Here is a 7,082-nt window from a genome sequence, read left to right on the forward strand (position 1 = left end):
AGACAAAACCAAAAGGTGCCTTACTGACTTGCATGTATTTGAACCTGAATAATTACTAGATCTAGATCTAGATCTAATGGACTAATGAGACCTGTGTACTTAACTTAACAGGCTTGAGTCGACAGGCCAAACCTAGATCTAAGTACGGCTAGACTGGCAGTCTTGCCGTACTTAAGTACGGCTAGCCACTTCGATAATAAATTGTCTGTTAAAAATAATCATGAGTTATAGACTACCGCGTAATTCAGTAGTACCGTTTTACGTGTAACTTGGAATCTAAACCAGAAAGATGTTCATTGTCAGCCTCCTTCAGACCACAATCACAACACAAATAAGGAAGAGCGGAAGATGAATAGGCCTTGCGAGTCGGCGGGCTGGCTGAGGCTTTTGTCGGCGTCGATGGGAGTTATGTTTCCTTGGAAGTTTCTTCCAGGCACTGTGCTTCCAGGACAAGTTCTTTTTCGCAAAGTTTATCAAAAATATATAATTATTTGTGTTGGTAATAACAATACAAATATTATGATATATAGCTAAATTATGTAATTGTAATTCTCTCCTTCGTCTCGTTTGGTATCGTTCCGCTTTTCAAAAATTTTTCATACTTCATTTTTTTTTCTTTTCTTTTATTAGATTGGTGTTTCTGAGAAAATTCAAAGATAATATTTCACACATTGTCACGTCTTATTAATTATTGGCTGTCGAACGTTGTATACTGTCAGACTTCTTCAGGATCTCCTCGGTGGAAACTTTTGACTGTTTCATTTTCAATCTGGAGTGATGCAACAATTATTTTGAATATTGTTGAATTGAAGTTACCTTCAATGTAGTGTGGGTTTCCCTGTGATAAGTAATGTAACTGATTCCTGATTATAAGAATAATTAACCCCTCTATTTTAGGTATTTCTTTGGAAATAGAAGTCAACTAGCTTTGCTTGGTTGTATCCGTCAGTCATTGGGACAACTTTTGGAATTCAGCAGCTCTTGTTCTCTTGGTTAAGACTGTCGTCTGCAGACTAAAATAATCTCAACAGAAGCACCGGGCATCAACGGGGTTCAACTTAGAATAAATTAAAAGTAAATTAAAACATGAATAGCAACAAAAACACCTCCACCCCCCCCCCCCTTTCCCTCACGCTCACCATTAAACACATGCGCAATCCCTCGATATCTCCAATAGGGCTCAGCTGAGCTTAGAAGGGGTACTCTAAAGAAACGACCACCTGTACAAGACCATACCTGTGCAAATGACCTTTATACCCACTCTACGCCTTGCGGGTTTTTAAATTAATTAATTAATTAATTTATTTATTTATTTATTTATTTATTTATTCATAATGACACTTCCCGAGGGGACCACCTGTCTAAGATGACCACTTTTCTCATCGACATTGGATGAATCGCTTTTGAAGTGTTTGAGAGTACGGTACTTCAATAGAAAAAAATAATAGAACAAAAGCAAAACAACAACAACAACAACAAACAAACAAACAAACAAACAAAAAACTCATGAGATGATCGGCATAGGCCTTATACTCTCTGCTGGCGCTTCCGCTATAGCAATCCACGCGTTGCTGATCAGCTGAACACATAATATCATTACATTAAAAGGGTCAATAGATTGGGTTAAAATAAGCCAACGTAATTTTAGCTTTTCAAAGTATCTGTTTCTTTGTTCGATCCCTCTGAATGGTGGGATTGAACTTGATCTGTGGTTGCCTGTGGACCTTTCAAGAGTCTCGGTCCTTTCCAAGGACGTTTTTACTTTTACTATTTATAACCTCTGGTCTTTTCCAATTCGGACGTTGAAATCGGTATCCTGACCTATTAATTATCCGTAGCCAAGGAGTTTAGAACTAAACTTTTAATCTCCTTGTCCGTAGCCTATAGTGTGGAGAGAGGCGTAAAATCTCCTCGATTACCAAGGAACGGCCCATCATTTCGAAGCCTTGATCTAGCTGAGACGGAGAACTAAATAATTAAAATCATAACAGATAATTTGTTGTTGTTGTTGCTGCTGTTTGTTTGTTTGTTTTTGTTTTTTGTTTGCTTGTTTGTTTGTTTGTTGTTGTTGTTTTTTTGGGTGTGGGTGGTGGTAAGTGTTTTATGGCGCTCACAATTAACTGCATAAGGTCACATGAGAACGCGGGAACGTTAAATATTAAAATTTTTAGTTGGTAGGAAATTTCGAATTTTCCCCGGGTGGCGGCCGAAGTCTACTCTTTTGATCTTATCAATTTTGGACCACCAAAGGATCTTTAAGTTAACGTTGGCTGTTTGCACTCGTGCCTCCGAAATTTTCCACCCTTATCCGAGAAAGCTGGGTGTTAGATTATAGCTACCATAATATCAGGGTTGTGGCTGAACGACAGCAGCAAGAAGAAGCCAAGAAGAAACAGTAGAAAGGCAGCAGCAAGAAGAAGCCAAGAAGAAACAGTAGAAAGGCAGCAGCAAGAAGAAGCCAAGAAGAAACAGTAGAAAGGCAGCAGCAAGAAGAAGCCAACAAGAAACAGTAGAAAGGCAGCAGCAAGAAGAAGCCAACAAGAAACAGTAGAACGACAGCAGCAAGAAGAAGCCAAGAAGAAACAGTAGAAAGGCAGCAGCAAGAAGAAGCCAAGAAGAAACAGTAGAACGACAGCAGGAAGAGTCAGAAGGCCAGAAAAGGGGGCAAGGGAGGTGAGGTGGTGGGGACAGAAAGTGGAGACGAAAGCAGACGACATTGTTAGAGAGCAGAAGAGGGTGTAAAAGGATACAATTTTAGAGAAGAAAAATTTTCTTCGTTATCCGGATTCGAACACGAGATCTATTGAATGAGAGGCGAACACCGTAACCCTCTAGACCACGAGAGCCCCCCTAACAGATGGTTTGATAATACACATTCGAGTGCATTTGCATTTTTGAGTTATTTACGCCTACGCATAGGAATAGTTCATACAATTATGCCTGCCTTCAGCTGTGTCATCAATTTTTCCGCCCATGCTGACATTTTTTGAAAAATACGTTCTAAATAAGTGGAATTTCATAGGCGTAGATCTAGATCTAAACACCATTTTAGTTTTTTTTACATTACAATTACATCATTTCAAAACGTAATTCAATCTCATTTTCCCTATGCAGCTGGATACATGCACGACGGTTCCTCAAACCACCAGCTGTTTGTTTGTTGTTGCTTTTTTGTTTTTTGCAAGCTGTGGAGATGGAGAATGATTTTATAACAAAGGTCGAGTGGTATTTGTAACTGTAACGTTGTCAGAATTTGCCACGCCCCTGATGACACATTTGAGATAATTTAGAAGGCGGGTTGCTTCGACTCTGCCAGTTAGGGACAAGTCGGGCTGAGAGGTACACATTACCAAAACAGACAAACGGCTATGCATGTATTCGGTTAAGAAAACAAAACAAAACTATAAAACGACAAAAAAGGATACAAAAAGCCAACCCAAAATGATAACGACAGAAAAAAAAAGAAAGAAAAAAAAAGAAAGTAAGAAAGAAAGAGTAGAAAGAAAGTCAGAAAGAAACAAACAAACAAATTGCCTCGCCCGAGAACCAAACTCATGCGTATTGGTGATATACACCTGTTACATGACAGACGTTGCTAAGTTGATTCGGAACTATTACTGACTTTCTGAATTTGTTTTGTTTTGGTAAGTGTTTTACGGCGCTCGCAATTGCATAAAGTCATTATATGAGCGTGCGGGAAACATTAAACATTTTCAGTTAGGGAGGAATTAATTTAGAATTTTGCCCGAGTGGCAGCCAAGACCTACTCTTATCGACTTTGAACCACCAAGGGAACTTTAACGTGCGCAACTTGCACACGGTATTTCCGAGATTTTCCTCCCTTAATTGAGAAGGCTAAGTGTTAGATCTATTTTTTGTTTTGTAAAGTGTTTTACGGCGCTCGCAACTGCATAAGGTCATATGAGCGCGCGGGACACACCTAATATTTTCAGTCGGTAGGAAATTTTGGATTTTGCCCGGGTGGCGGCCGAAGCCTACTCTTATCGATTTTAGACCACCAAGGGATCTTTAAAATGCGTAACTTGCACAGGGGCTTTCCGAGATTTTTCGCCCTCGTCCGAGAAGGCTAGGTGTAGATCTTTCCTACTAGAAGATCAGGGGTGTGGCTGAAAGACAGCAGTAAGAAGAAGCGAAGGAGTAGCAGTAGAAAGGCTGCAGAAAGAATCAGGAGCCCAGAGGAAGGGGCAAAGGAGGTGAGGGGGGAGGGGTGGGGTGGGGAGAGGAGACGAAAGCAGACGACAGAACATTGCTAGAGAGCAGGAAATGGGGTGAAAGGAGACACAGAGAAGAAAATTTTTCGGTCGCTACCCGGGACCTTTTGAATGAGAGGCCAACACCTTAACCTCTAGGCCACGAGAGCCCCCAGTGTTAGATCTTACCTACCCTAAAATAAGGGGGTTGGCTGAAAGACGCAGTAAGAAAGAGCCAAGGCGTAGCAGTAGAATAAGGCTGCAGAAAGAATCAGGAGCCCAGAGGAGGGGGGAAAGGAGGTGAGGGCAGAAAGTGGAGACAAAAACAGACGATAGTAAGCGGTTAAAGATCAGGAAAGGAGGTGAGAAGAGAAAAATGTAGAGAATAAAATTTTCCGTCGCTGTCAGGTTTCGAACCCGGGACCAATTGAATGAGAGGCGAACACTGTTTAACATCTTGACCACGAGAGCCCACATATTTTCTGAATGACGAAGAGTTTAGTAGTACAAGTTTTACAGCGCTCGCAACGGCATAAGGTCATAATATGAGCGCCAGAAGATAAGAGGTGTTACAAGAGAGTAACAAACATAAAAACAGAAGAAGGGGAGATAAGGACGATAGATGTTTGATAGGAAAGAAGGAGCAAACCACACCAGAGCACCCGCCAACCACCCACAATGACGAAGACGACAACCCCGTTATGCGTCTACAGACAACATTATACCAGCAACCTGCAGTGTGGCGGTCATACACTTCAGCTTCAGCCCTTGCTCTCAGAAGACATTGTTTTGTTTTAGTAGAGGTTTTACGGCACTCGCAACTGCATAAGATCACATTAGCTCCAACGAGGAGACATTGTTTGTTTTGTTTTAGTAGAGGTTTTACGGCACTCGCAACTGCATAAGGTCATATGAGCTCCAACCAGGAGACATTGTTTTCTTTTAGTAAAGGTTTTACGGCACCCGCAACAGCATAAGGTCATACGAGCGCCAATCAGGAGATATTGGTTCGACTCCCAGGCGGGGCGGATTTTATCGAGTATCTCTGTCTGTCTGCTGGGACTTTTTTGGGGGTTTTTTTTAGTAGAGGGTTTTACGGCGCTCGCAACTGCATAAGGTCATATGAGCGCTAAGTGGTGGGTGTCATCAGAGAAGTCTTTACAGGGAATCAGACTTACTCTGATCTGCTCACCTCTCTAGATTCAACAGCACAAGGCCTGCTTCTACTATCAAGGCACCCCGGAAATAGCGAGTCACAAGAGTGTGACAAACATACAGAAGAAGTAGAGGAAAATGACAATAGTAAGGATTATGAAAGAAAAAGCAGCAGTTCCCTGTTGTAGATCAGGCACAGTTATGGGCGTGACATTGATGAATCAGCCCATTTACAATTTTACTGTGCTTGAACGAGAAATGTCCCTCCTTTGGGAATGGCCTAAAGACACTACAGTCAATGGCACTGTTCGGGGGTGGGCGTTGTTTGGCCCTGACAGGCATGGTAAAAGCAGCACGCCTCCAAAATGATTTTAATTTGTGTCAATCGGCGCGTAACACTGTACACAACTACATCATTTTCTATCAAATAGACTTTGTCACGGAAGGCTCACAACACACGGCTTTTAACGCTATCCGTACGGCCTGGGGTCATTTTGTACCCCGGGGTCGTATTCTTCACGTTTTAGAATGCTTCTAGCGCGAAGATTTCTTTGAAAATTTCAGTTTTTCTACACCAAAAAAAAAATCATCCTGACAGACGTCTATGTAAAGTGTACGGATCGGATTAACGAATAAATGTCCTCTTTGGAAAGAGGTGGCACAGAGTTCCCCACGTCGGTTGGATATGATAGTAAAACATGACGTACGGATAGGGTTAAAAAATTGTGTTTTTACATCCCCGTGGACACAATGATTGGGGTGGAATCAGGCGCTCGTCAAAATAATGAAATAAAAGAAGCCAGGATTTTTCAGCTCGAAGAACAATTTTCTTTGTTTTTGTTTCTTATTAATATTTTAGTTTTGCTCAACACCTAGACCTTTTAAGTCCATTTAAAAACGTATTTCTGTGTGGATTTTACTAAAACACCTTGATATAAAGCACAAAAACTACCGTTGCAAGTTTCCAAGGACATTCAAGCTTTGGAAGTCCCCAAACTTTGGCGGCTATTTTCTCTGAAATCAGGCGACTCCCACCTACATCATGGGCAAATCCCGACTTCTATTCAAGATAAATGGGTGCTTTTCAAATAAAAAACATCAGAAATATAGAAGTTTTTAAGATTATACCAATAACTCCAGGGAGCTCTCGCAGTCTAGAGTTTACGGTGTTTGCCTTTCATTCAATAGGTTCCGGGTTCTGTAGTCTGCTTTCGTCTCCACTTTCTGACCCCCCTCCCCCTTTTGCTCCCTCCACTGGGCTCCTGACTCTTTCTGCAGCGTTTCCACTGCTACTCTGTGGCTCCTTCATACTGCTGTCTTTCGGCCACACTCCTGATCTTATGGTAAGTAAGATCTAACACCTAGCCTTCTCGGATAAGGGCAAAATTTTTTGGAGGTCCCGTGTGCAAGTTGCGCACGCTAAAGATCCCTTGGTGGTCCAAAATTCGATAAGAGTATGCTTCGGTCGCCATCCGGGCAAAATTCAAAATTTCCTACCAGCTGAAAATGTTCAATAATGTTCTGCGCGCTCCTATTAATAATAATAATAATAATAATAAATAGCATTTGCATAGCGCATATCCCCGCTCAACAGCAGGCTCTATGCACTTTACACTATAATATTATTATCCCAGCAGACCATAGAACACTCCCAAACATGCTCAGCTTCCCGGGAAGCATACAGTGCAAGCAGCTGATTAAGCCCTCAAACACTAA

The 7,082-nt window shown here is 41.6% G+C and overlaps 1 protein-coding gene across 1 annotated transcript in view; it reads right to left on the reverse strand.

Moving 5' to 3' along the window:
* LOC101859492 overlaps positions 1 to 390 on the reverse strand; it is a 16,671-nt gene extending 16,281 nt beyond the window's left edge. The window contains exon 1 of the mRNA XM_005100742.3: positions 255 to 390. The gene's annotated coding sequence lies outside the window, so the exon portion shown is untranslated. The remainder of the gene's footprint in view (positions 1 to 254) is intronic.
* Between the last annotated feature and the right edge of the window lie 6,692 nt (positions 391 to 7,082).

Source organism: Aplysia californica, unplaced genomic scaffold (assembly GCF_000002075.1).
Source record: "Aplysia californica isolate F4 #8 unplaced genomic scaffold, AplCal3.0 scaffold00258, whole genome shotgun sequence".
Taxonomy (NCBI): domain Eukaryota; kingdom Metazoa; phylum Mollusca; class Gastropoda; order Aplysiida; family Aplysiidae; genus Aplysia; species Aplysia californica.